General features: G+C 38.7%; 1 protein-coding gene across 1 annotated transcript in view; it reads left to right on the forward strand.

Annotated features, from left to right (window-relative positions):
• The window catches only part of pag1 (phosphoprotein membrane anchor with glycosphingolipid microdomains 1), a 42,904-nt gene that overhangs the window by 5,799 nt on the left and 23,235 nt on the right, over positions 1-13,870 (forward strand). The gene's annotated exons all lie outside the window — the stretch shown is intronic.

Raw genomic sequence — 13,870 nt, forward strand, 5'->3', positions numbered from 1 at the left:
AAAACATTTATGTTTGCACAATTACATTATTGTATATGAAGCTAATTTCAGACATTTAAGAATAGACATTCAGATCAAAAAGTTTAGGCTTTTGAGATTTTTCGATATCATTTTTTAATATTTCGCTCAAATGTTCTATAACTTTGGACCGATAGTGTAAATTGTTTGTAAATATAAGAATTCTGTTTATTTTTACTTGTGTTACAATTGACAAAGTAAATATTTATAAAACTCAACTGTCTTCTTCATGTTGAATGATTTGAGTTATTGCTTCTTATATCAGAAGCTGTGAGGTTTTAAAAAGCTTTAAAAATCCCTGACCCTTTATAAAAGCAATCAAAAAACACACTGACAATAGGGTTAGAATATACTGTACAATCATATGAATGTACCCCACTATTCAACACTTACAAATGTTTATGTGTATGTTGAATGATGACGAGATCACAGCGCCCGTGGGCTGAAGCTCATGACCGAGCCCTACAAATGTTCTTCTGTTGTGTTCTCTTCAGAAGAAAGCGAGAGGAGGCATTATTACTCACCGGCAGTGTTTGTGTCGTTCATCACCAGCAATGTGTGAACTCGGGTTTATGATGTGTTGCAGAAAGAGCAAGAGCGAAGAAAACAGCTAAGAAAAGCTGTTTATTCTTATCGATCGACTTCATAAGCGTGTGTTGCATGATTTGTGCCCTCTTGATTTCTTTGTCCCAGGGGATGTAACTTCCTGATCTGGTGGCGGATGGGGGATGGTGGGGGTCCGGATCTGAAAAGATATTGTAATAACCTCTCCTGGACTTCTCTTATTAACCGACCCTCCCTGTTTTTCTTTCTTTAGGAAATGTGCCATTATCTACAGAGGGCATATTAATAAAAGGCCTTGAAAAACAATGGCTGGCTAATCGAGCCCTAGCCACGACTTCAAAGAACAAGTGTGTTTTCTTGCCCTGGTACTTCAGTTTGGCGCGCCAGTAGATTTTGGAACAGGAAGCGTATGAGAGGTTGGCAGCTGTGATGTCTGCTGGGTGACTGTGCAATATTAAATACTTTTCTGGAATTGAGTCAAGAGCCTTGGAAATGTAGTTTAGGTGTTCAGAATTGTTGAACGAATATGCCAGGGCTCCAGACTGCGACCAGTTTTCGAGACTGCTCAAGACTTTTTTACAAGTACTCGCGCATGTGCGACCCGCAAAATTAAATTTCTTCGAGTTGTTATTTCATGTAGATGGAAAGCGAGGCTGTGCGTGATAGTCAACTGCACTGGTGGCCGCAGCCTGCTGACGTCACGGACGAGCACAAAACATGTCGTCATTTTTGATCATATTTTAATTCGAGTACTGGACAGGTTTGAAAAAAATGAGAACTTTATTAATTGGGGGCGGGGCATAAGAGGGGCAGGGCGTGTCCCTCATGGTGACGAAAGGATTTGAACTGCAACACTGATATGAAAAATGTATGTTGATGAATCTATGACAAGATTGAGTAAAGAATTACATTAACACTTTTAAAGATTCACTGTCAATGTTTTTGAAAATACAGTAAACATTTTAAAGAAATGTCACCATGAGGTGAAGCGTGCGTCATCTCTGCCCTGTCGCATTTCTGTCTGTCAGTGTCTGACGTTAAAGTATTTTATGCTCGTCTGACTTGTCTGTCTGGTAGTAGTGGTCTCACCTGACATTTTGTGTCCAAATATACTGGTGCGGAGCAGGGCGAGTGTTTTTAACACGCCCACGGAGCAGAGGTGCTGCACATCTTGCACTTGACTGTATTTTCGTCAAGTTTATCAAAGTGAAACCATCTCTGCACGCTTTCAATATGCCCTTCTGTGCTCAGGACTTGACCCTGGACCGCAAACTCAGGCAACGCAACCGGTCAAATCTCTGGGTACCACCCGAAATGCCGGCATAACCAATCAGAAAAAAATAATCTATCGTTTTCATCATCGATCGTCACGTCCGAGTATTCGAGAGCTCGTGCCCATCACTAGTTTGCTTTGACAGATATTTTGAGCCAGAGGATGAACTATTTGATATATGAAAACATTCATATAGTTCAGGAAACATAATTTCTCTGTGGATTACTTAAAACAGCACTGGATCATTTCAAATCCGCTCACAGCAATAACATACGACACGAGTATGCTTTTGTTAAGTTTTATTTGACGTTATATTAACGTGTTGGGAACAAGAGGAAAAGTTTGCTAAATACACAAAAACATCTGAATGCAGAAGTGAGTATTAGCCTGTGGTTACCATCGAAGCTTACTGAGCTAAAGATGTCATGTTTTGATTATTTACAGGACACAAAGATCACACCTTTGCAACCTATATCTGTATGTTTTTTTAACATTGGTCTTCCTCATACTTTAGATACTGTAGAGACAATACAAGCATGAGCATACATAGGCAATTTCCTTTTAAACTGACAGTTCACCCAAATATTACAATTTGAAAGAATGCTTGTAACCAAACAGTTCTTGGCCACCATTGACTACCATAGCAGAAAAACATGAAAATGGTAGTCAAAAATACACCAGAACTGTTTGCTTTCCTACTACGGTAAGTCAATGGTGGCCAAGAACTGTTGGGCCACAAGCATTCTTCCAAATATCTTTCTCTCAGAGGTTGCGCCATACTTTTTTGGACAGGCTCGTAAAGAATCCATCATAATCTATTATTATCCGTCATGTTAGTTTAAGGTGGCGTTACGTGGTAGTTAGTGTGTTCGTGAGGTCATCACGTTTACTCTCGGTCTCAGAACTTGCTGTATTTTAATGCAACTGACAAAGCCGTTGCTTTTTATATTTATTTATATAGCCTATTGTTTCTGTTGTCAGATATAAAATTATAATTACAGACAAAAGTTTATGTTCATATGTCTAGTCAGTACCAATGACAGCTGCGGTTTGGTCATGAATGTGCTGCCGCTGTCGCTCACTGAACAGAGAAGACGCGGCGAGATACATTTTTCCGCTCATTGAAAGCTAAGGACCAGGCATTTTTATGATGGACGGCCTTCAGATTTTTTCGTCACTGGTAAAAATGTCATTGACGGAGAATTTTTGGTTAGCGCGACCTACGTTCTCCGTGTCATCGGAACAAAGAAATGTATACAGATTTGGAACAACTTAAGGGTGACTAAAACAATGACAGTATTTTATTTTGTGGGTGATTTTCCCCATCAATTGGAAGAAACCGGACTGCAAAATAACATCACTTTGGTCTAAGATAATGGTCCTGTAATGTGAATAGGCCACATAATCTCATCTCTTTGCTTTCAAAGTGTACGTCAAAGCGAATCAATAACGGGAGCATAACAGGATGGCATAAGTATGCGATTAGGGCCATTATCCATTTTGTATTATTATTTGTTGTAACTCTGCTCATCTCTGAGGTCGTTTTCCAACAAAGTGAGTAGGACATTAACTTGGCATTCAAAGACGAAAGCGTTTGTAAGCGATGGAAAAACACCATGGGCTGGTATCTTGCCAGGGCTTGATAATATGGAAATGTAATGTGTTCAGCCTTGGACAATAGCTGGGGGCTCCACTGAAAACATATTGTGAATCACAAAAGTACAAGCTCTGGCATGAAAACATGGGTTTAAAAGACTGTGTGCCAGCATCACATACACTGGTTTTGGTACAGACTGCCACTCGCTCCAACAAAGTCTCAAACAAACTCGCCGTTCCACATTTTAGTCTTGAGGTTCAATGGAATGTCAAAATTTCCTGAATGGGGGAGCCTGTGGGGTAAAGAGTCTTTCAGTGTGTTTTTGTATGCACACACTGTGACAGCAACTGCTCTACAGGCATTATTACAATGATAATGGTCTCCGTTTCTAATGCTTTCTGCTCACCAAAATAATTCCCGGTCATGGTAAAGCACTGGTGGAGGATTATGCTAATTCATATCAATGTGATTATATGAATGGGCAATACTCTATAACTCTGAATTAATCTCACTCTCTCTGTCTCTCTCTTTGGGTTCCTTATGCTTGTATGGAAGGATAATCTGCCCAAATGATACCAGTGTTTGACATCAATATAATGGAGCAGCCCTCCCCCATATGGCACTTACAGGACCTGAAAGAGCTGCAGTCTTCTCCCACCTGCTGCTGATTTGAATTAACACCAAACGTCTTTTATCAGACCAGACTGCTGTAAATTGTGCCTGTTCTCTTTCATCACCGTGTCAATGGTACTGGTGTTTATAAGGTTCTGAGGCAACACTGAACCTTTTGAACTTTGTCTCGTAGTTTTCTCCTAAAATTTTAATGAAATAACAGATGACGATAATAGACGGCTGGAGAGTATTTTGGTATTTGACGTTGAGATCTGTTTTGAAACTCATTTGCTAGGATCGTTCAAAAGTATATTGCCTAGTAGCTTCTTTAGAAAAACGGAAAATGAAAAGGTCAGGATACTGTCCATTAAAGGGAAACTTCAGCCAAGAAACAACATTTTCCATGTTTTACTAACCCTCAAGGCATCCTAACTGAATATTGCTTTTTTTTGAAGAATAATGCAGTCTGAGTTCCAAGTATCCTTTTTCTTCCAAGCGGTAGAATGGGAGTGAATGGGGGGCAGTTTTTTGAAGCTCCAAAAGCTTGGTGCTTCCATCGTTCAAAGAACTTCTCGACACGGCTCCGTGGTCTTAACAAAGGTCTTCTGAAGAGAATCGATGAGTTTGTTTAAGAGGAATATCCATAATTGCCCCCAATTCACTCCCATTCTATCTTATAATACGTGGTATTATAACTCTGACTACATTATTCTTCAAGAAGAAAGTCATATTCAGTCAGGATGCCTTGAGAGTGAGTAAAACATGGGAAGTTTGTTTCTTGGCTGAAGTATCCCTTTAATTCTAAACAAATGATGATCTCTCATTTACAGCTTTTAAGAATTTGTCTAGTCTAATATCGAGGAAGCATATAAATGCTCCTGCAGAACAACCGAAAAAGAAGAAAGTCTGTGAAGATTAGTTTTTTTTATCTAATGAGAACTCCAAACCTGAATGTTCCACCTGTTATATAACCTGCACTACTTCATGTGAAGTTTGATATTATAAAAGAAGCGTTTTAGAAGCAGAGGCGGGAAGAAAGAGGGGGTTGGGTCGGTGGGAGAGTCAGGCTTGTTTTTGAATGTGTGGCAGCAAATGTGGAACAAATGGTAGTAAGAGGAAGAGATCAAGGCCAAGTAAAAATGGAGTGAACTGGTGCGCTGAGGCCAACGATTCATGATGTACAGAAAGGAAATCCCAACGATAATCACAGATCAGGACATCACTGAGTGACCAGTTACCATACAGAGAGATGAAGGTTATTTAGTTAGTGTCTTGTTGGGTAATGCACTGTTATGTTACAGTGTTACCGTTAATGGGTTCATGCTTCATTGCTTTTTGGGAGAATCTTACACGTCAAGAACATGTGTGGGTGATGCAGTATTTTATCCAAAAATCAATAGAAATATTGGTTATGTAATGGTTATTTTCATGATATTTGTACTCAAAAATGTTTTGTCCTTATCTGAACACATCTCTGTGTAATTTCTGGGACAGAAGCACATTCACAAGTTGCGTTAAGTGTCCCACAAAGTCTACATAAAATGACACAAAATGAGAAACAAACAATGTTTTACACAATATTTAACACATCGTTTTTGGTTGCTTTATTTACTGTGATGTAATTTTTAATATTAATATTAACAAAACATAAAAAATAATTATATACAATCGTTTTATAGAATAGAAGATTATAGAATTTAAGGTATTTTTCACAATGTGGCTGTATAAGTTAAACTATATTTACAATAATTGCAATGCAGATATATTTGTTTTATAATTAATATGTTTATATATTATAAAAATATATAAAAAAATGATCTTTTACTGTATTACAGTAAAGATAATCTATGGAGAATGATAGGAAGTACAAATAAACAAATGTAAAAAAATAAATAAACATGTTAACACTGTGTGTTCAGAATAATTTAAGGCAAAACCTACTTTAGTGTCTTTTAATGATGTTTAAATGCAAGAAAATTATAATCTTTTGATTGGAAATCAAATATGGCATGGACATATTTCTTTCGAGTTTTCACTGACCATAAAATACTTTGATGTTTAATAGACCATTTCGGATGATGTTAACAACGCTGGTGCGAAACAGCGAAAATAATTTCCTTTTTCAGTTTCGAACACTACACAGACGTTTATACAAAATACAGATAGCCGAACATTTATAACCTTAGTAAACCTTGCAAAGTGGTCTATATTCATAAACCACCGTGTTATTTACATGGGCATCTCATCCCTTTTATGAGCTTGAAAGGAAAACCTCCCTCATGGCACATATCCAAAACACCACAGTACTACCATGATACTTTTTTTGTTAATGCTGTGGATGTCAACAGCATAGTTTTGGTTTCATGCTTCGACCCGGGTAAGGCAGCCCACTATTTAAACTACGGCAATCTTGCAATTCCAGCACCCATCCTTCCACCCCGCTTATTTTCAACCACATTCCTTCAAATAATATATGACAGGTCATTTGAGACCTTCTCTTTTCATCGCTCGAGCACCTTCCAGGCGGGACGCCAGCACTGTAAGAAGCAGCCTGTGGTTGTAACGGATAGTTTATAAGTGAAGAATAACATCTCAACACATGTAAATCTTCAGTTAAGCTGTCTGCCACGGTTTTTGTAAAAGCTGTAGATTTTTTCATTTTGACCCCCATTTGTCATTAGTAGGGAGTATCAACACACGGGAACCTAAATCACGCGCACACAATAACAGTCCCCCGTGACAAAAAAAATCCACCCCAGCTGTTCCTATCCGTTTAACCGCCTCTGCGCAGAAATAATTGGTACAGAACGTTCCGGAGAGTAACTTTGCGACCGAACCTCGGCAAGAACTTTGAGGCCGGCGAGAGGAACAGACCATCAAAACAGATGCCTTGTGTTCCCTCCAAAACTGTGAATCAGGCTTTACGGTTTGGACCGGTTCTGTCACATTAAACCCGTTCCATCTTTTCAACATATAATCTCTCCCTCCTTTACCAGGCTGAGTGTTCAAGGTTACTGTAGGTAATATAGAAAATATTTTAGGAGACTTCACCGGCTACTGATATCTCACGCTGGCACGCTCTCCTCTATTGTCTCTTTATTTATAGATATTTTTTAGATCTCTATAATTGCTTATTCTGTCGGTGCTGGGATTTAGGGAGGACACTGATGTTAAGGCAATGACCTATGTGTTTGGTATTTCAATGCAGAGGAAAGGAGTTGTTCAAAGATGGGTGGGCAGTTAGGGGTCTGCTGTCTGCCAGATGGCCATTCCGAGTCTCTTTCGACCCTTGACATTCCTGACAGTACTCATCACTCAGAGAACTGACCAGAACTTTGGCCAGAGGCTGAACGGGTTGGGAAGTTTTTACCCAAATAAACAGTCATTTGCGATGGTATGTCTTTTACAATACTTTGGTTGTACTGGCACGTAGAAAAACATTGATGGTCTCTTTTGTGGGCAGGATAAGTTTCCATATCTAGTCCTAACATTTGCAATGGTTGATGGCCATGATGACTTCCAAGCTAAGGGTTATGGGAAAATAACAAGCAAGGATGTTACTTCCTCTGTGTGAACTCTGACTTTCAAAGGGAGCGAGTGATTGGACACAGATGTGACAGCTAGAAAAAGACGTATAAATATCCATAGAGTACTTGTGCTTGAACATTTCAACCACAATTGTTGGAAAAAAATCCTTAGGAACTTTGTGATTCAATATCCATTCAAAGACCAACATTTTTTTACCAAATGTTGTATGATAGGTCAAGTGACTCTTAAATAAAAGTCCATGACTTCTTATGACAGGACAGACGAGAGATGAGTCCCTCACTAGTAATATAGCATCATTGCTTTGTGTCTTTGTATCCGTGTATCTTTACGAGAGGAACATCGCTTTAGTCTCAAGAATGAAGCACAAACTCAATAATAATAAACCCCAGATTTGCAGCTGTTATTGTAGAATTCATGTGAACTAGTTTTTGATTTATATTTTTATAATTACAAATGTCAAAAGAAGTCTCAGCCAGCAGAGATTTCACTCTCACCTTCACTCTCTTTTTTCTCTCTCACTTCCTTTTCTTTGTTGTTCACTCGCTCCCATATTAAATAAACCACATGAAAGAACACCTCCGGTGCTTGTCGGCAGGTGTATGGCTTTTATGGTCGCTCTGATATTTTCTGTCGTAAAAACACCTCACATGGTCTTGATTTGGTGGCTCGTAAAGCAATGGGGTGTACCTTTGGGGTCTCCCTTTTTAAATGAAAAGGAAAGCAGGTTCGTATGTTATGCTTTTGAAGGGCTGGCTATTACATTCATGTGGCCGCTGTCTGTTATGTTGGCAGGGATGATAATGATGTTATTTTTTTAAAAGAGTGTATAACCAAATTGATAAATCACCTGTTTTAGTTTTCGACCTCAGAATAAATGCAGAATAAAGTCCATCACAGTGACTTTGTGCAGCTAATCTCTCATGTTACAGAAAGGGAATGTGACAGTTTCCATACTGAGCACCTGATGAGCGGTCGCTCTTCTGAAATTTCAGTTATTGATATTTCCCTCAAGCGCTCTCAGATCAAACAGAAAGTGAAAATACAGAGGAGCTAAGTTCTGTACAGGTTGAAGGAATGTATCACTTATCTGATTTGGGAAAACCCATCATCATTCAGAGTCAATTGAGGTTAGTTAAAGGAGGGAATAACCTTATACACAAAGCATTTTTGCTCTTGGCTTAAAGCGATAGTTCATCCAATAACTGACTTGCTTCAGCAGAACAAAGAAGATATTTCAAATAATGTTGGTAACAGAAAACTTTTGGCCTCCATTGACTTGCACTTGGGGACCCACGGTGTTCTGTTACAAGCATTCTTCAAAATATCTTCTTTTGCAACTGAAAGAAGGTAAACAGGTTTAAAATGACAAGAGGACGAGTCAACGATGGCAGAATTTTCATTTTTGGGTGAACTGTCCCTTTACAGTCGGCTTTATTTGAGATCTTATCATGTGTTCATATGGCAGTAGTGTAAATAAGTATTGAACTATTTCGGTACAAATACACTAAAAACAGAAACTTTTCAAAAGAACCACAATAACAGTTCAAAACCGCACATGAAACAGGAACCTACAGTTCTCTTTTAAAACAACAGCTTATGTTTAAAAATTGCTGGATTCTCCCTTGTTTTTCATCCTCCTGGTGTCTGTAAAAGTTGACCTATTTGAGACCTCATTCAGACTAGGGCTGCAACAACGAATCGATAAAATCGATAAAAATCGATTATTAAAAATGTTGGCAACGAATTTCATTATCGATTCGTTGTATCGCGCGACTATAACGTGCGCCACATGTTTGAGTGGCGTGAGCGTGGCGTTTCTGTTGCGTGTCAGCTCTGTGGCGGCTGCGTCGTGTTTTCTGTATCTTTGCACACCAGCACCGTGCCTGACGCGGCGCTGGCGCGCTGCTGCTGCTAAAGGTGACATAGAGGGAGGCCGCCGACAGACAAGGGTCTTGTATTCACGACATGTTTAAACTTTTTTCACATTACCTACACCTTCCAAAATCCGAAAAATGAGTAAGTAGGCTGTCTGTTTATTTAAATAACATTTCCAAATGTTTTGTAGCTTTATTACCTGATGTTGGACCGTCACTCAGAATGACACACTAGACTACGTTGTTATTGTAGTGTGTCATATTTTTTTCCATTTTTAATCACATTGTTAAGAGCATAAAAAACAAAAATAATTCAGTCACCAATACATTTTGGGGTTTAATACGAACCACAATTCGTATTAAGATGATTCTCAGATATGTTATTAAAGTTGTAACGTAATCAATTGATGCACGAGTTTACTTTATGCAATATGTGTTTCAGATGGACATAAATTAATATTCCCATTCAATGCAATGTATCTTTTTATTGGATATAGCCTAAGCATTTTCTTGGAGGAAGATTTTATGGAAAAAAGTAGTTAATTGGAGTATTCATTTGCAACATTTTAGTAATAATATCTCGTACTTAATAGGAATATTAATGTATAATTTATTTCAATATTCACTTGTTGTTTCTCCAAAAATGCATTATAAACATGATTTAAGTCCTGATGTTTTCTACAGTGGACATGTAAACCCCGTAACGTGTAGATGTTGGTTTAATGAAATTCAATTTGAAAATACGTTCAAATAAATGATGATTAGCTTTCAAACATCAAAATGGCATTCATTAATATGTATTCGTGTACAAAATTACATATAAACATCTTTTCCTATTCTATTTTGCCTGGAAACGCTTCCAACACGCTTGCGTGTCTCGTGAAAAATAGGCGTCGATTCAATTCCTAGCATGCACGCGTTTTCCGTGCGGCTCGTCTCACGCAGGCAGTGTGCAAGCTCTAACCTGTTAACATGGGAGCCGATTTAAAAACGGTCACGCCAGGCTTCTGAGACGCTCACGCCACGCATCTAGTGTGTCACAGGACTAAAAAAAGTTGATCGCGCAGCATAGCGGAGAAAAAATAAATTAAAAAAGCAGAGCGGAGGTAGAGGAAAGACCATCAGAGAGACCCGAAAAAATTCCAGAAAAAAACAGCAAACCATGAGAGGCTTCTTGATGGGAAATGCATCATGTAAACCACAGCCAGCTGTAATAATAATATAATAAGTAATAATAAAGCTTTTAAAATATTTTTTGCAATGTCAGTTCTATTTTTCAATAAAGGGTTGAAAATGAATGCTTTTAAAAATTTGTATCCGATTCATCGATTAATCGAACAAATAATCGACAGATTAATCGATTATTAAAATAATCGTTAGTTGCAGCTCTAATTCAGACGCTGTCGTAATCTCCTATTGACCCAGAAATGTATTGTCCTAAGCAAACGTTCAAGTACAGTACGCTGCCATCGCTCGCACCACAAATGTACAGAAAGTAATAACGTGATCTCACAATTTCACTTCCACTATTGTATGTTTTGAGCATTAACGTATTATCAACCAAATATCAGGATTACGTCCACATACATTTTATGTTATATTTCAGCAGTCGGGGCCTAATGGAAGCATTGCTCCACACATCCACATTCTTTCAATTCCATTGGGAACACTGCTTTGCATTCCACTTGTATTCTTGCAGAGACGTACTGTATGTCAGTGTATTTTTAGGCTGGAATTTCTACGCTGCTGTTTTCTTGTGGCCTTGTGCGCCGGCTGGTTTATGGTTTATTTTTATATTTAAGACCCTTTCGGGTCCCAGGGCCACGGCCCTAACCTTAAAAGAGGCCTGGCAGTGGCATTAAGACTGGATTTGCTATCTCTTTAATTATAACAGGCTGTACTTACTCTGTTTACAGCAGGGGAGAGGGAAAGGAACTAATCCATCATCCTGTTTGTCCACTCCGGTGGGAGTCTGACATGTGGAGAGCTTTCTGAGAATACACTCGTAAGGATGTGAAGTATTTCTGTTGAATACAAAAGCAGATATTTTGAGAAATGTCTTTATCCGTCTCAATGGTAGTTTTTGTTGTCATACATCAATTTAATATAGACTCACAATGAGCAAATCAGATATCAGACATCTCAGTACTGGCATTAGTACAGTTAATGCTCAATGGAGGATGCAATACACATCACGGATGCGCTTTGTCCGCCAACAGCCTAAGCACATGTGCAACTCTTCGACACAATAGTAACCCTTAAACTAAAAAATAGAACAAGTACATCTAAATCTCAAAGATGAATGAACATCAATTACAAACAAAGTCTTTATTTTTACTGAAAAACAGTCTGACGCAAAGAATGCTGGGAACTGGAAATCACCGGTAACCAGCCATGTTGAACTAACTTGTTTATATTAAGTAAACTGAACAATTGGTCCAATATTATAGGGTTTTGCACTTAGCAATGTTAAGTTATCCAATCACTACAATACTACATTTTTTGTATAAATGACATATTTAAACTTACATTAATGTAGTTACATGCATTCTTTATGTACCGAATTGAGGTCAGATCCCACCGATGGATATGACATTTTCCATCTTGAGAGGAGGAAAATATGATAGCTGTCCCAGAATCATTTTAACAGAATTATTAATGACCCTGTAGGTTTGAGGGAAACATGTAAAGTTTGCTGGCGGACAGTGCGCTGGGAATCGGTGCCTCATCATATTTCATGCTAATGACTCGGGCTTTGACCGCCCGCTCAAATTACATCCTGATAGAGTGATCAGGCAGAAAGCCAGGCAGACATGATGGGCAATATGTCAGCGATGAAGAATCGTGAGAGAGATTGAGTGCAGGGTGCCATATGTGTGTGTGAGTGTTTGAGTGGGCTTTACCAGTTGTGTGTTTATTGTCCAGGGGATTTATGATGTGATGGAAGACATTAAAGCAGTCAATTGAGATGTAATTTCTGCTAATGGAAAGTAAAACCTTTTTGGACATCTTTTGGTACAGACACCAGGAGAACATGTCAGGAGCTCTTGGGCTCTGTGGCGCAGGTGTGATGTGGACTGACAGCTTATTACAAAATGTTAAGGCAAATCGATTTGCATTCGTTTCAGAAAATGCAGTGCATGTAAGGCAGCATTAGAATAGCGGTAAAGTTTCAACTCGGCATTAGTTTTAGGCTTTGGCTCTGCTCTGAACTTCTCTTCTGTTGCCATGACGCTTGGAGCATCTTGTTTTCTGTCAGTTGTGCACAAGCATTAATGCGTAACGTGACAGTCTTTTAAGTGTAAAGAAATTGAAGCGATATAAAAGCTTGTACACCGGGGCGATAATCGCACGCGTTCATACCCAAACGATTTTAACTGGCGATGAGCCGAGTGAGCGTACCCTGACATAGATGGCGCTTCGTGAAAAACAGAAAATGCTTCTGACACTCGCTTGTCACACAGAAGAAGAATTCATCTTGCTTCCTCTTCGTCAATGTGTGCTCGGCAAGACCGTTTTGTGCTTGAGCACCTCCAAGTCGTGTTTTACTGTAACTTAAGCAGCTCCAGGCACATTAACAAGAGCGCCAATCTCATTGGTTGGCAGGTTTTAATGGGGAACGTAGAAAAATGTTGTTTTACACCAAGCATTTAGCACGTCAGTGTGCGCACTCACATTGGCCCCCTTTTTTTTGTTATGAGGCGTTAAACGTCAATGATGTGGACAAGCCTTTAGTCTGAGATTTTTTTCTTTTCTTTATTTCCTACAGGGTTCACACATTTGATAAATACCAAAATATGTGCGACTATTAAAGCTGAAATCATCTATGAAATGTAGTTTAAATGGAGGGTGTAATTTAAAGGACCAGTTAGTGAAATCTAGAGGCATTTAAAAACTGAAAATGATAATCCACATACACTTTTCATGTTCTTTTCTAGACAAGAAAGCATCATTAGCACTTCCAAAAGTAAACGGCAATGTTTTACTGTTGCGGTACATACAAATAAATCAGACTTTGTTATTCCAACCTATTGCATTGTAATATATATTTCTAAATACTGTGCAGCTATACAGTGCTGCTTTGCAACCATTGTAATAATACTGCGTTCATGTCATGTTGAAATGACTGTAATCACGAGACTCTGAGATCCTTCTCTATTTACGTCCATAAACTCAGATATTATTTGTTACTATGGCTTTGTTGTCCTCTGTTGCTACATGACATACCAGAACCAGTCACCGAGGCATCCAGACGTATCCAATACTGCGTTATTTTATAAAAGATCCGACGCGATGTGATCAGGTTTATTTATATCTGGTGTGGGTATCAAAACCTTCCCGTTAGATTATGACGCCAGAACACTGAACTCAGCTGCTCCACTT

This window comes from Barbatula barbatula, assembly GCF_947034865.1.
Source record: "Barbatula barbatula genome assembly, chromosome: 21".
NCBI classification, from domain to species: domain Eukaryota; kingdom Metazoa; phylum Chordata; class Actinopteri; order Cypriniformes; family Nemacheilidae; genus Barbatula; species Barbatula barbatula.